Genomic DNA, 16,920 nt, shown 5'->3' on the forward strand with positions numbered 1-16,920 from the left:
GCATACGAACGCGCTACGTAAGCGCCGCTGGGCGCGCACCGGGGCGCGTAACGTAAGTGCGTCTGGTCATGTGATCTGAAAATAACACTTTTCATTGGTTCAAAACAGTTTTGGTTTCCAAATGATGAAAGCCCGGCTCATGTGACCTGAAAATAACACTTTTCATTGGTTCAGAACAGTTTTGTTTTCCAAATGATGAAAGCCCCCACCTTTTTTCCTCATTCTCACTTCATTCTTTGAGTGAGGAAGACCTGCTTTTTTCTTACAGATATGACTACAGTACTATCAGCAGCTGGAGCATCAGCCCCACTGCCACCACCACCACAAGGACCACCAGAAGATCACATTGGTGGTCAAGAAGAAGAGGAGGAGGAGGAGGAAGAGGAGGAAGGGACAAGGCAGTTCCTGCATGAAGACAATCCCCCATACAAACCAAGAGAGCACTTCATATGGGAGTTTTTCAAAATCCCAAGGGGTTTTAAAAAAGTATACGCTGCAAAGGTGACTTGCCTCATCTGTAAAGCTCTGCTATCCAGGGGGAACCCTATTAAAAAATATTCCTTTGGGAATCATACTATGATACGACACATGCAGCGTTTACACCCTAATACCTATTTAATAGGTTTTTAAAATGCTAATTCCTAACTATAACTGGTGTGAAACCTATGGTTTTTTCAGTGAATTTCATAGGTTTTTTAAATGCTAATTCCTAAGTATACCTGGTGTAAAACCTATGGTTTTTTCAGTGAATTTCATAGGTTTTTTAATAGCAAATCTCTATAGGTATGAAATATAATATTTTTATGATGAATTTTATATTTTATAATTATGTAATACTATTTTTTTAATGTTTTTTAAAATTTTTTATTTGTTTGCCCCGGAGCGCTCCCGGGGCGCGTACCGATGCGCTCACAGGTGAGCGCATTGCTATGGCGCGCCCCGGTGCGCGTACCGGGGAGCGTCCCGTTAGCGCTAATGCCGCGAACGAAAACATCATCGTGATGTTTCGTGTAGCCTCGTCCGCGTAATACGCATGGCGTAAGCGCACCCAGAAGCACCCACGCGCATACGAACGCGCTACGTAAGCGCCGCTGGGCGCGCACCGGGGCGCGTAACGTAAGTGCGTCTGGTCATGTGATCTGAAAATAACACTTTTCATTGGTTCAAAACAGTTTTGGTTTCCAAATGATGAAAGCCCGGCTCATGTGACCTGAAAATAACACTTTTCATTGGTTCAGAACAGTTTTGTTTTCCAAATGATGAAAGCCCCCACCTTTTTTCCTCATTCTCACTTCATTCTTTGAGTGAGGAAGACCTGCTTTTTTCTTACAGATATGACTACAGTACTATCAGCAGCTGGAGCATCAGCCCCACTGCCACCACCACCACAAGGACCACCAGAAGATCACATTGGTGGTCAAGAAGAAGAGGAGGAGGAGGAGGAAGAGGAGGAAGGGACAAGGCAGTTCCTGCATGAAGACAATCCCCCATACAAACCAAGAGAGCACTTCATATGGGAGTTTTTCAAAATCCCAAGGGGTTTTAAAAAAGTATACGCTGCAAAGGTGACTTGCCTCATCTGTAAAGCTCTGCTATCCAGGGGGAACCCTATTAAAAAATATTCCTTTGGGAATCATACTATGATACGACACATGCAGCGTTTACACCCTAATACCTATTCTGCAGCAGAGGTGAGGATAATCTGCAGTAAACTACCCCAATCATCATCCAGAACCTCTACAACTAAAGAACCCACTCCATCGGGTCCAGATGCAAGTGAGGTGATTCCCAATATACAAACAAAGTCTGGGGGATAAAAAATTGTTTGTATTTATTGTAACAAAACCATTAGTTATGGTGAAAAAAGCATTACACTAATCACTGTTGCTATAGATCACCACAAATGCCCGAGGAAACCATAATTTTTCTTGTTTTTTTTGTGCTCCAGTTGAGCCATTTTCAATTCCCTTTTTTTTGTTTCTCCCCATAAAAAATACAAAAAAATATAAAACTGTTCAGAAAAGCCAAAAAAAGAAAAAAAGTTCCAAAAAACAATTAAAAAATATAAAACAACAAAAAGAATAAAAAAACAGTTCTTTTAGAACTACCTCCAATTTATAAAAAAAGGCTTCATTTAAAAAAAAACTCTGTCATTCTTTTTTCCTCATGGTACGCTCCCCGGTCCGCCCCCCGATGCGCGTACCAGGCGCTCCCCCCGCAAAAATCGAAAAAAATGTACATTTTATTTTGCCCCGCGGGGCCCTTTTATAGCCCCCACATCAAACCTACGGGGTCAGGGGGGGTCTACTCTGCCCCCTTATGGTCAATTCCCCCTTTGTTTTTGCCACCACTTGTGTCTCGATCCTACCGAGACACAAGATGGCGGCCTCTCCGGACTGTTTGGAATGTTTACAGACACCCGAGAGCCAATCAGCTTTCCGGGCGCAAGTCGCGTAGCGCACCCGGAGCGCTCCCCGGTGCGCGTACCGGGCACGCTTATAGATATATATCGTTTTTTTAACCTAAATTACTCAAAAACCACTGGAGCACATATCTTGAGACATAGCAAAGGCACATCGGGCTACCAGTCCATACAATTTTGCCAAGTTTGGTGGAAATCCATTCAGCCGTTCGGGCTAAAAGTGAGGTCGACCCTCCCTATGGAAATTAACATAGGGAAAACACATTTTGGGACCCCCCTTTGATCTCGGCCCCTGCTTGACGAATCCCCCCCAAACTTTCAGGGAAGGACCGGAGCGCCGCGAGGCAAATTTGAGGACATTTTCAGGCAGATTCCTCAACCGGCACCAAAGTTATTCCCAATAGAATGTTGAGATTTTGCATCGAAAATAATCCTAACTATAACTACCTACTGGCGACCGCCAGTAGGTAATATATATATATATATATATATATATATATATCAAAAACTCAGAGTCACCTCACAGATGGAGCCCAAACGGTTGAAACTTTTCTGCATAATTTAATGGAGTCTTTGCACAGTGGAATGCTCCGCCAGCAGCAAAACGTTTGTCAAAAGTCAAACGCCGACACGTTTCGGGCTCCTGCCCTTCGTCTCAGGCTGACTTGTAAACTTGAACTAACACCAACCAAACGCACCTGATTCAATAAGTACCGGCCCCAGTGGGCGTGGCTGCTCCCGTAGGCTTCTGGTACTGGTGGTGCGATTGAAGTGTTCCTCATGTGAGGTGGCGTCAGTGAAGTTCGTAAAAACACCGTAAAACCCCAGTGGGTCGCTCACTGCACGGTGCAACTCCCTGTGTGCACGTAAACAGTCACCATAAGCAGCACCTCGTCCCAAATGACGGTCCCAACATTGGCATCGTTCAGGTCAGCAGCAGCAGCGGGGCTCTCATCGCGGCTAGGCAGGCCGCTAAATATCAAACACTCAGAGTCACCTCACAGATGGAGCCCACACGGGTGAAACTTTTCTGCATAATTTAATGGAGACTTTGCACAGTGGAATGCTCCGCCAGCAGAAAAAGGTTTGTCAAAAGTCAAACGCCGACGCGTTTCGGGCTCCTGCCCTTCGTCTCAGGCTGACTTGTAAACTTGTACTAACACCAACCAAACGCACCTGATTCAATAAGTACCGGCCCCAGTGGGCGTGGCTGCTCCCGCAGGCTTCTGGTACTGGCAGTGCGATTGAAGTGTTCCTCATGTGAGATGGCGTCAGTGAAGTTCGTAAAAACACGGTAAAACCCCAGTGGGTCGCTCACTGCACGGTGCAACTCCCTGTGTGCACATAAACAGTCACCATAAGCAGCACCTCGTCCCAAATGACGGTCCCAACATTGGCATCGTTCAGGTCCGCAGCAGCAGCGGGGCTCTCATCGCGGCTAGGCAGGCCGCTAAATATCAAACACTCAGAGTCACCTCACAGATGGAGCCCACACGGGTGAAACTTTTCTGCATAATTTAATGGAAACTTTGCACAGTGGAATGCTCCGCCAGCAGCAAATGGTTTGTCAAAAGTCAAATGCCGACGCGTTTCGGGCTCCTGCCCTTCGTCTCAGGCTGACTTGTAAACTTCCACTAACAGCAACCAAACGCACCTGATTCAATAAGTACCGGCCCCAGTGGGCGTGGCTGCTCCCGCAGGCTTCTGGTAATGGTGGTGCGATTTAAGTGTTCCTCATGTGAGGTGGCGTCAGTGAAGTTTGTAAAAACACGGTAAAACCCCAGTGGGTCGCTCACTGCACGGTGCAACTCCCTGTGTGCACGTAAACAGTCACCAAAAGCAGCACCTCGTCCCAAATGACGGTCCCAATATTGGCATCGTTCAGGTCAGCAGCAGCAGCGGGGCTCTCATCGCGGCTAGGCAGGCCGCTAAATATCAAACACTCAGAGACACCTCACAGATGGAGCCCACACGGGTGAAACTTTTCTGCATAATTTAATGGAGACTTTGCACAGTGGAATGCTCCGCCAGAAGCAAAAGGTTTGTCAAAAGTCAAATGCCGACGCGTTTCGGGCTCCTGCCCTTCGTCTCAGGCTGACTTGTAAACTTGCACTAACACCAACCAAACGCACCTGATTCAATAAGTACCGGCCCTAGTGGGCGTGGCTGCTCCCGCAGGCTTCTGGTAATGGTGGTGGGATTGAAGTGTTCCTCATGTGAGGTGGCGTCAGTGAAGTTCGTAAAAACACGGTAAAACCCCAGTGGGTTGCTCACTGCACGGTGCAACTCCCTGTGTGCACGTAAACAGTCACCATAAGCAGCACCTCGTCGCAAATGACGGTCCCAACATTGGCATCGTTCAGGTCAGCAGCAGCAGCGGGGCTCTCATCGCGGCTAGGCAGGCCGCTAAATATCAAACACTCAGAGACACCTCACAGATGGAGCCCACACGGGTGAAACTTTTCTGCATAATTTAATGGAGACTTTGCACAGTGGAATGCTCCGCCAGCAGCAAAAGGTTTGTCAAAAGTCAAATGCCGACGCGTTTCGGGCTCCTGCCCTTCGTCTCAGGCTGACTTGTAAACTTGCACTAACACCAACCAAACGCACCTGATCCAATAAGTACCGGCCCCAGTGGGCGTGGCTGCTCCCGCAGGCTTCTGGTACTGGTGGTGCGATTGAAGTGTTCCTCATGTGAGGTGGCGTCAGTGAAGTTCGTAAAAACACGGTAAAACCCCAGTGGGTCACTCACTGCACGGTGCAACTCCCTGTGTGCACGTAAACAGTCACCATAAGCAGCACCTCGTCCCAAATGACGGTCCCAACATTGGCATCGTTCAGGTCCGCAGCAGCAGCGGGGCTCTCATCGCGGCTAGGCAGGCCGCTAAATTTCAAACACTCAGAGTCACCTCACAGATGGAGCCCACACAGGTGAAACTTTTCTGCATAATTTAATGCAGACTTTGCACAGTGGAATGCTCCGCCAGCAGCAAAAGGTTTGTCAAAAGTCAAACGCCGACGCGTTTCGGGCTCCTGCCCTTCGTCTCGGCTGACTTGTAAACTTGCACTAACACCAACCAAACGCACCTGATTCAATAAGTACCGGCCCCAGAGGGCGTGGCTGCTCCCGCAGGCTTCTGGTACTGGTGGTGCGATAGAAGTGTTCCTCATGTGAGGTGGCGTCAGTGAAGTTCATAAAAACACGGTAAAACCCCAGTGGGTCGCTCACAGCATGGTGTAACTTCCTGTGTGCATGTAAACAGTCACCATAAGCAGCACCTTGTCCCAAATGACGGTCCTAACATTGGCATCGTTCAGGTCCGCAGCAGCAGCGGGGCTCTCATCGCGGCTAGGCAGGCCGCTAAATATCAAACACTCCGAGACACCTCACAGATGGAGCCCACACGGGTGAAACTTTTCTGCATAATTTAATGGAGACTTTGCACAGTGGAATTCTCCGCCAGCAGCAAAAGGTTTGTCAAAAGTCAAATGCCGACGCGTTTCGGGCTCCGGCCCTTCGTCTCAGGCTGACTTGTAAACTTGCACTAACACCAACCAAACGCACCTGATTCAATAAGTACCGGCCCTAGTGGGCGTGGCTGCTCCCGCAGGCTTCTGGTAATGGTGGTGCGATTGAAGTGTTCCTCATGTGAGGTGGCGTCAGTGAAGTTCGTAAAAACACGGTAAAACCCCAGTGGGTTGCTCACTGCACGGTGCAACTCCCTGTGTGCACGTAAACAGTCACCATAAGCAGCACCTCGTCCCAAATGACGGTCCCAACATTGGCATCGTTCAGGTCAGCAGCAGCAGCGGGGCTCTCATCGCGGCTAGGCAGGCCGCTAAATATCAAACACTCAGAGACACCTCACAGATGGAGCCCACACGGGTGAAACTTTTCTGCATAATTTAATGGAGACTTTGCACAGTGGAATGCTCCGCCAGCAGCAAAAGGTTTGTCAAAAGTCAAATGCCGACGCGTTTCGGGCTCCTGCCCTTCGTCTCAGGCTGACTTGTAAACTTGCACTAACACCAACCAAACGCACCTGATTAAATAAGTACCGGCCCCAGTGGGCGTGGCTGCTCCCGCAGGCTTCTGGTACTGGTGGTGCGATTGAAGTGTTCCTCATGTGAGGTGGCGTCAGTGAAGTTCGTAAAAACACGGTAAAACCCCAGTGGGTCACTCACTGCACGGTGCAACTCCCTGTGTGCACGTAAACAGTCACCATAAGCAGCACCTCGTCCCAAATGACGGTCCCAACATTGGCATCGTTCAGGTCCGCAGCAGCAGCGGGGCTCTCATCGCGGCTAGGCAGGCCGCTAAATTTCAAACACTCAGAGTCACCTCACAGATGGAGCCCACACAGGTGAAACTTTTCTGCATAATTTAATGGAGACTTTGCACAGTGGAATGCTCCGCCAGCAGCAAAAGGTTTGTCAAAAGTCAAACGCCGACGCGTTTCGGGCTCCTGCCCTTCGTCTCGGCTGACTTGTAAACTTGCACTAACACCAACCAAACGCACCTGATTCAATAAGTACCGGCCCCAGAGGGCGTGGCTGCTCCCGCAGGCTTCTGGTACTGGTGGTGCGATAGAAGTGTTCCTCATGTGAGGTGGCGTCAGTGAAGTTCATAAAAACACGGTAAAACCCCAGTGGGTCGCTCACAGCATGGTGTAACTTCCTGTGTGCATGTAAACAGTCACCATAAGCAGCACCTTGTCCCAAATGACGGTCCTAACATTGGCATCGTTCAGGTCCGCAGCAGCAGCGGGGCTCTCATCGCGGCTAGGCAGGCCGCTAAATATCAAACACTCCGAGACACCTCACAGATGGAGCCCACACGGGTGAAACTTTTCTGCATAATTTAATGGAGACTTTGCACAGTGGAATTCTCCGCCAGCAGCAAAAGGTTTGTCAAAAGTCAAATGCCGACGCGTTTCGGGCTCCGGCCCTTCGTCTCAGGCTGACTTGTAAACTTGCACTAACACCAACCAAACGCACCTGATTCAATAAGTACCGGCCCTAGTGGGCGTGGCTGCTCCCGCAGGCTTCTGGTAATGGTGGTGCGATTGAAGTGTTCCTCATGTGAGGTGGCGTCAGTGAAGTTCGTAAAAACACGGTAAAACCCCAGTGGGTTGCTCACTGCACGGTGCAACTCCCTGTGTGCACGTAAACAGTCACCATAAGCAGCACCTCGTCCCAAATGACGGTCCCAACATTGGCATCGTTCAGGTCAGCAGCAGCAGCGGGGCTCTCATCGCGGCTAGGCAGGCCGCTAAATATCAAACACTCAGAGACACCTCACAGATGGAGCCCACACGGGTGAAACTTTTCTGCATAATTTAATGGAGACTTTGCACAGTGGAATGCTCCGCCAGCAGCAAAAGGTTTGTCAAAAGTCAAATGCCGACGCGTTTCGGGCTCCTGCCCTTCGTCTCAGGCTGACTTGTAAACTTGCACTAACACCAACCAAACGCACCTGATTAAATAAGTACCGGCCCCAGTGGGCGTGGCTGCTCCCGCAGGCTTCTGGTACTGGTGGTGCGATTGAAGTGTTCCTCATGTGAGGTGGCGTCAGTGAAGTTCGTAAAAACACGGACCACCAGTACCCGATGTTTGACTTTTGACAAACCTTTTGCTGCTGGCGGAGCATTCCACTGTGCAAAGTCTCCATTAAAAAATGCAGAAAAGTTTCACCCGTGTGGGCTCCATCTGTGAGGGGACTTTGAGTGTTTGATATATATATATATATATATATATATACATATATATATATATATATATATATATATATATATATATATATATATATATATATATATATATATATATATATATATATATATTAATTAACAAATGTGACCATTGATTGTTATCACACGTATGTGCATTTTTTTCACCAACTCTCACATTTGATTCGCGTAAACACTGACCAAGGGGCAAGCATACAATGCAGAATGTTTTCCGCTCTGTCCGGCCCTCTCTTGTGAAAATGTTTGTTTTAAACACACGAGCACCGCGTTTACCCGAGGCGCAAGCAGTATCATGATGCACAGGCAAAACTCTCTGTCTACTCACTAATGAGTACATTGTATCTCAATAAATTCCCACACTTGCATCACGAAACAACTTACCAAGAGGGAATTGTAGCATGTTAAAGATTTCCGCCTCAGCCGGTCGTCTCCGGTGAAATTGCTTTGTCTCCCAATACACGCGCACAGCGTCCACACGAGGCTTCAGCAATACAAGGATACACAGGCAAACCAGATGGGCTACCATTGCGGGACCTTTATTGGGAACTTCAATGGCAGGGGCACAAGGGAAATTGTAGCATGTTGTGTTAACTAGTATTATTTTCTTTTCACTAATGATGTCACTGAGTTTTGAAGGATGACCTCATTTCGGCTGTGAATTTGAACATGCTAATAATGTTCATCAAGTGCAGTGCTCATAGTCCCGGGGGTGACAGGGTTAGTGCGCCACCCAAAGAGAAGATATGTGGCCTCTTACGAGCGCAATCTCCTTACTGTTCCTCACATTTAAATAATGTTAGTTGTAGTAGTATCTCTGTTTGATAGGTCCTGAAGAAAGCCGGGGTAGTACCCCCACAGGCTGAAACATGTCGACCAATTTACTAAACGCCATCAGGGTAGTAACTGTTGCAACTACTCGGCGTGTTTTTAAACTTGTGATACCTAGATCTCTATTTGAACATTCTTGGAGTCTAAGTGATTGTAATGGCTGGATTTTCTGTTTAGATGGGATCAGCCCCCAGGGGCCCCTATGACCCAGCCAAAACGTACTCACCTTCCGTCCTCAGGACCACCTATCCAGGCACCTGGTACCTACCTGAGGATAGGGAACTCGCAATATACAAGCTCATATTATCAAAAACACCACTAAATCTATAAGGATACTAAGAATACTCACTGATTACTAGGGATATCCATACCCTACACTACACTTATTCACATCAGTTGGCCTCGCGGTCACCCCGACCCAGACCGTTCTACCCTAGGGCAGATCTGACACACAATCTGGTGCGTCTACACACGGGCCTGCAGAACCCAATGCTCCCTTTTACACGTCAGTGTCCCTCCTGACGCTCTCACTTAGTCTTATACCACAATCCGGTGGCTTTACACGGCAGTATCCCTCCTGCCGTTCTCATTAACGCCGCATGTCAAACGACGACCACATTCCTATGAACACCTATACATATATATATATATTGGGATATTATCTCAGCTGTCTACTCGGGATGAAACTACAATAATAACTTTGGATATGGTTTCAGATTATTATGTATTACCTGCTCTTGGCATCAAAGGTCCACTCACTCCCTATTTATGTGATCACCACTCACCTGATTGGGATTACTCATCCATTCATGCGCCTAGCAAACACCTAGAAGTGCCATTTACCTTTAGTGAACAAGAATAGGGACTACACGCCAGTTAGTTATAAACTGGGGACATTTATTACAGTAATATAAACATTTATGCAAATCTAACAAAGGCTATAGGTAGAACACACCGCTTGAAAGAGAAGGATTACACATAACAGGAACACTCCGCTGAAAGGGAAAAGATTAAGTGTAGCTAATGTGATGAAAACAATATCACCTGATTAGTGTGAAGTCTTGTTCTAGCTGTCATCTGGGTTCCTCTCTCGTCTGTGCCTTGGGTCATCTCATGCTCTCTCTCTCCTCTCCTGCACTCTTGGGTACACCTCTGCGCTGATCGCTCTGTCTCTGGACTCCTCTCCCTCACACAAACCGTCTCTTCACCTTGCGTCTTCAATCTTTTAATAGTTCCTGCCGCTCTGATCACCGTTCATTCTACTATCTTAGTCGCTCTTTCTCTGCGCCAATGTCCAATTCCATCTGCTCCCATAGGTTAATCCACGAGCTCTCCTCTATCTCTTCTAAAAGGCATTACTTCAGACTCCAGCTATTCACACTTCCTCCTGATAAACAACTGCTTCTGACTGCTTCCTTCAGTTCCAGCTCACTATTCAACTCAGCTCTTCTCCAGATTGAACCCTCTCTCTCTCTCTCTGCCAACTCCACTCCACTGCTCTCCTCTCTGCTGGACTCTCTCCTCGACTGACTCCTCGACTCCCCTCTGCTTGACTGACTGACTCCGCCTCTGCACTTCACAAATATAGAATGCTGTTTCCTCATGGAAAGTTCCAGCCAGCAGCTTTTTCTCACCAATCCCATGCACCAGGCTCCTTGCGCTAGACGCTCCCACAGTGACCAGTCTGCTTGTTTCGTCTAGAGACTGAGCCCGGGAACAATTCCTGATTAGATTCAGCTCTGGCCGGTTCTCTCCGGTCCGCTTAGGGCGAACAACAGTTATAACTATAAACATTACTTTTGCCCTAAAAAGCCTCTCTGCTTCCATCAAGATGGAGTCTCTCTAGCTTTAGGCCTGAAAGGGGTGAAATGCTCCTTAGCTCTGTCAGAATACCTACATACACCATACCAATGTGTCTAATATGTCAAAGCCAATAGGCAATAGACAGGTTAAAGTCAAGAATAAAGGCATATTAAGCAGCTATCCTCTTCTAGGTCTGGAAAAAGGGCTTAAAAGGGCCAACACAGGCTAAGAATACCTATACTAGATGCGAGCAGGATTAATGATCTATATCACTTCTAAGTAAAGCCAAAAACTCTGCCATAACATTCCACCCTTAGATCCTTATCATGCGAGCATCTATATAAACAATAACATCCAAACAAACAAACATCAACACAATCTATCAACATAGGCTAAAAATACCTATCCTAGATGTGAGCAAGATTAAGATCTATATCACTGCTAAATATCCCTGCCATCCACCCTTAGATCCTTATCTTGCGAACATCTAACAAACAATAACATCTAAATAAACAAACATCAACACAATCTATCAACAAATCAAAACCTAAAAAACTCCCTAAAAACAATGACAACTTAAGGAAATTCCACCTGAAACTCAATTGTAGGGAATAGAAACCTAAAAACAAATCAAAGCACCCTTGACTCGAATGCTGAAACATATCTGAAATTGGATCTGATAACAACAGAAACTAACCAAAGCATCCTCAAACTAAATGTGCCTCAACTTCTAATGATAACTGGTGAAATCTAATGATGTAGGGACTTATGTGTTGAATAAAAACAGCAAGGGGCCTAAATGGGCCTACTTCGGACAACTTAAGGCTAAATAAGGCCTACCTACAGTTGTGAACTTAAAAACTAAATGTGTTTCAACTTCTAATGAGAAAACAAGAAAGGGCCTAAATGAGCCTTACGTACTATAGGCAACTTAAGCTAATGATGACTCATGAAACTATTGGTGTAGGTGCTAATATGTGAGATGAAAATAACAATAGGCCTAAATGAGGCCTACCTGCTGACATTAGTCAATTTAAGGTGAAATCTGAGAAATGAACATGACAAACTGTTGCAAGGTCTGGATAAACATTAACACATAATCATACTAAAAGACACACCACCCAGAACCATCTAAATTGTAAGGTAACCACCCTTTGATCAATTAAGGTGAAAATGCAAGAACAGTAAAAAACTACAACCCCAGTCTACAAGATAACTAGTGGAACATCAAGCTTAAACCACACAGTGGAGCACATGTGTGCGCCATCATTGAAAAAAGTCCTTCATTCGGAAAAACTATAATAGGTGACATATTTTTTTTTTAAAGTGGGGCCTGCTTGTACAAGGGATTATGAATCAAGTGCTTTTACAATCCTGTAACAAATAAAACATGTTTGGGTTTCATTTCTTTTCAAAAGTGGGGCCTGCTTGTACAAGGGATTATGAATCAAGTCCTTTTACAATCCTGTAACAAATAAAATATGTTTGGGTTTCATTTCTTTTCAAAAGTGGGGCCTGCTTGTCCAAGGTATTATTCAATGTCCAAATTCTTTTATAATACTGTTACAAATAAAACATTTTTTTTTTTTTCTCGTTCTTTAAAAGTGGGGCCTGCTTGTCCAAGGGATTATTTAATGTCCAAATTCTTCAGTGTAGGCCACCACCCTGCATCCTCGGTACTTCCTCCAATGCGGCCATCCATCACCCGGTCTGGTCTGGTCTGGTCTGGTCTGGTTCCATCATCCAAAACAATAAACTAAAATAATAACATGAAAATAAAAAGCTAAAACAAATAAAGGGAGTGGGCAGATGCACGCACGCACCCCAACTGCAGCCATCCTAGAAACAAGAGAAGAAGTATCATTATTCTTGTAAAATAAAATTTTCCATTTAAAAAGCACCCCGGGTGCCTTTCATTATTGAAAAGAAAATATCCTAATTAATTAAAAACATTCAAAATTTAACTTTTAGTAACATTGAGTGGGGCCTAACATACCCTAATCCTAACTAAGCCAGTCTCACCCTTCTGGGCAAGAGCCATGCTACAGTGTGAAAAAAAAAATTGTAACACTGCCAAATGATGACAGCATCAGCAGGGCACTGCAAGCCTCCCAATTTCCATGGTCAGAGTCTGAAGAGCTAGGCCACCCCGCCCTTAAATAAACAAGCCGTGCGCGGAAGAAAATTGAACTGTAGCCAATCATAACACACTGGGACGTGATCGAAACTTGCAGAATGAAGGGAAATTCATCTGCGCAGACCAGCTGGTCTGCCAAGGTCAAAAAAACAAATTCCTTATGCCTGTTCTCATGGCCTGATTCTCAAACTAACGGAGGCTAATATTAAGAAAAAAAAAACAATTCTGTTACAGTGTATTGCCAATTAAAAAAGGTCCAATTTTTTATAAAAAGACGTTTGTCCAACTAATTAAACTAAAGGCAAGACATTTAAAGGGGAAACTACCTTTGGCATACAATATTATACATGTTGCATTTGAGAAACGAATTAACATGGCCCATTTGTCAAAAAGAAATAATTTGTAAAACAGCATAAAATGCATATTCATTTCAACATTGTATTTAAGTTCACATTTATAAAAACATACATTTTCATTTTACATTGGGGAAAATAATAATGTTACATTTTAACTTTTTTATTCAAAAGCACATGGTTGCCTCACACTAATTAAAAGCACATGTTACCACGCACTGTCGGGCAAGATTTAGTATTCTAAACCTATTATTATTGCAACCATCACATTCCTGTCTAGATGGAAACCCCTCACAGAAATAATTAATGAAAACAGCCCGTAGCATGCATTCTAACGGGCCATCTTTTTAACATTTCACTCATTTTAAAAGAACACAGCTTTCTCCGTAACGTTAATTTATAACCACATCAATTCCAAGGTGAACCCACACAAATTCGTAGACGCATTTCAAAAGGAATGTGAAATGAACAGAACCCTCCTCAAAACACAAGATGTTACCTTTCCGTCAAGAAACTGACAAAGCACGTAGGCTGACCAAGGAACCAAAAAAAAAGTCAAAATCAAACCATCAAAAATCCTTAAAATAATTCACTGACTTTTATAGTCAGGTCAGATAACCATGCATGTTGACAGCATGTAAAAAATAAAGGCTGCCATCTCAACTCAAGATATTAACCCTTTGGCAGCTCAAATGGAAACATTTCCCAACGTCCATTTTTACATGGGAAAATCATTAGCACATTTCTTCACGTTTACAAATGACACGTACATATTTTCAAAAACGTTATCCCCAAGCACCCGAGAGAGATCCAGCTCTCTCCTGCCAAACGTAATGATAACATGCCCTGTCCAAGCCATGACCACATGGCGCTATGTACAAGCCATATTTACAAGACAAACCTTTCACAAACAACATTTCCAAGGCGCAATGCACAAGGAACACAACTGATTAACATAAGAACATGCACCTCACAAACCACATTAAAATGGCGCTATTCAAAAACCATATTTACAAGACAAGCTTTTCACAAACAACATTTCCAAGGCGCAATGCACAAGGAACACAACTGATTAACATAAGAACATGCACCTCACAAACCACATTAAAATGGCGCTATTCAAAAACCATATTTACAAGACAGTAAACAAACTCAAAAAACGACACGCTTTTCACAAGGAACATATCCAAAGCACCATTCACAAGCAACACAGCAGATCAACTTGAGAACATGCACCTCACAAGGCACATTAGAATGGCGCTATTTACAAGTCATATATACAAGGAGCTATATTCACAGAACTCCACAGATCATATTACAATGAACACATTTCACATTGCACAGCATAAGCAGATGCAGCAAGCAATTTAATGGGCAATTTAAAAGCACTTTTTACACACATTTATACAATTGGACCATCACAAAGATGTAACTGACTTCCTCATGTAATGCCATCCTTCAACTCTGACAGTTTAAACACCAAGATGAAAACCATTCCTTCCACCCTGAATAAACCAAATGCCATGATGTAATACAATCTCCTCACGCTGCAACTGTTCAAGCCAATAGGTCTAACAGGATACATAAACTGCAACATTACGCCAGATGGAACTAGCGTGCAGGGCACTCCCTCAGAACACATGGCCAGGCACACAGGCTTCGTAAACTGTCCGACTACGCCAAAATGTAATTGGCGTTCATGGCACTCACTAACAACACATGGGAACCTCTCTAAACACATGGCCAGGCACACAGAGTTCGTAAACTGTCCGACTACGCCAAAATGTAATTGGCGTTCATGGCACTCACTAACAACACATGGGAACCTCTCTAAACACATGGCCAGGCACACAGGCTTCGTAAGATGACGACTACGCCAAAATGTAATTGGCGTTCATGGCACTCACTAACAACACATGGGAACCTCTCTAAGCACATGGCCAGGCACACAGGCTTCGTAAGATGACGACTACGCCAAAATGTAATTGGCGTTCATGGCACTCACTAACAACACATGGGAACCTCTCTAAGCACATGGCCAGGCACACAGGCTTCGTAAGATGACGACTACGCCAAAATGTAATTGGCGTTCAGGGCACTCCCACACAACACATGGGAGACAATCTAAACACATGGCCAGGCACACAGAGTTCGTAAGATGCCGACTACGCCAAAATGTAATGGCTGGATTTTCTGTTTAGATGGGATCAGCCCCCAGGGGCCCCTATGACCCAGCCAAAACGTACTCACCTTCCGTCCTCAGGACCACCTATCCAGGCACCTGGTACCTACCTGAGGATAGGGAACTCGCAATATACAAGCTCATATTATCAAAAACACCACTAAATCTATAAGGATACTAAGAATACTCACTGATTACTAGGGATATCCATACCCTACACTACACTTATTCACATCAGTTGGCCTCGCGGTCACCCCGACCCAGACCGTTCTACCCTAGGGCAGATCTGACACACAATCTGGTGCGTCTACACACGGGCCTGCAGAACCCAATGCTCCCTTTTACACGTCAGTGTCCCTCCTGACGCTCTCACTTAGTCTTATACCACAATCCGGTGGCTTTACACGGCAGTATCCCTCCTGCCGTTCTCATTAACGCCGCATGTCAAACGACGACCACATTCCTATGAACACCTATACATATATATATATATTGGGATATTATCTCAGCTGTCTACTCGGGATGAAACTACAATAATAACTTTGGATATGGTTTCAGATTATTATGTATTACCTGCTCTTGGCATCAAAGGTCCACTCACTCCCTATTTATGTGATCACCACTCACCTGATTGGGATTACTCATCCATTCATGCGCCTAGCAAACACCTAGAAGTGCCATTTACCTTTAGTGAACAAGAATAGGGACTACACGCCAGTTAGTTATAAACTGGGGACATTTATTACAGTAATATAAACATTTATGCAAATCTAACAAAGGCTATAGGTAGAACACACCGCTTGAAAGAGAAGGATTACACATAACAGGAACACTCCGCTGAAAGGGAAAAGATTAAGTGTAGCTAATGTGATGAAAACAATATCACCTGATTAGTGTGAAGTCTTGTTCTAGCTGTCATCTGGGTTCCTCTCTCGTCTGTGCCTTGGGTCATCTCATGCTCTCTCTCTCCTCTCCTGCACTCTTGGGTACACCTCTGCGCTGATCGCTCTGTCTCTGGACTCCTCTCCCTCACACAAACCGTCTCTTCACCTTGCGTCTTCAATCTTTTAATAGTTCCTGCCGCTCTGATCACCGTTCATTCTACTATCTTAGTCGCTCTTTCTCTGCGCCAATGTCCAATTCCATCTGCTCCCATAGGTTAATCCACGAGCTCTCCTCTATCTCTTCTAAAAGGCATTACTTCAGACTCCAGCTATTCACACTTCCTCCTGATAAACAACTGCTTCTGACTGCTTCCTTCAGTTCCAGCTCACTATTCAACTCAGCTCTTCTCCAGATTGAACCCTCTCTCTCTCTCTCTGCCAACTCCACTCCACTGCTCTCCTCTCTGCTGGACTCTCTCCTCGACTGACTCCTCGACTCCCCTCTGCTTGACTGACTGACTCCGCCTCTGCACTTCACAAATATAGAATGCTGTTTCCTCA

General features: G+C 45.2%; 1 protein-coding gene and 1 long non-coding RNA gene across 2 annotated transcripts in view; one reads left to right on the plus strand and one right to left on the minus strand.

The window, feature by feature from the left end:
• The window catches only part of WDR64 (WD repeat domain 64), a 2,246,160-nt gene that overhangs the window by 759,090 nt on the left and 1,470,150 nt on the right, over positions 1 to 16,920 (minus strand). The window lies entirely within an intron of this gene.
• Positions 9,651 to 12,600, plus strand: LOC147708578 (uncharacterized). Its single transcript, XR_015296649.1, has 2 exons — positions 9,651 to 12,331; positions 12,428 to 12,600. It is a non-coding gene; the product is annotated as an uncharacterized LOC147708578 (long non-coding RNA).

This window comes from Lissotriton vulgaris, chromosome 6 (assembly GCF_964263255.1).
Source record: "Lissotriton vulgaris chromosome 6, aLisVul1.2, whole genome shotgun sequence".
In the NCBI taxonomy this organism is placed as follows: Eukaryota; Metazoa; Chordata; class Amphibia; order Caudata; family Salamandridae; genus Lissotriton; species Lissotriton vulgaris.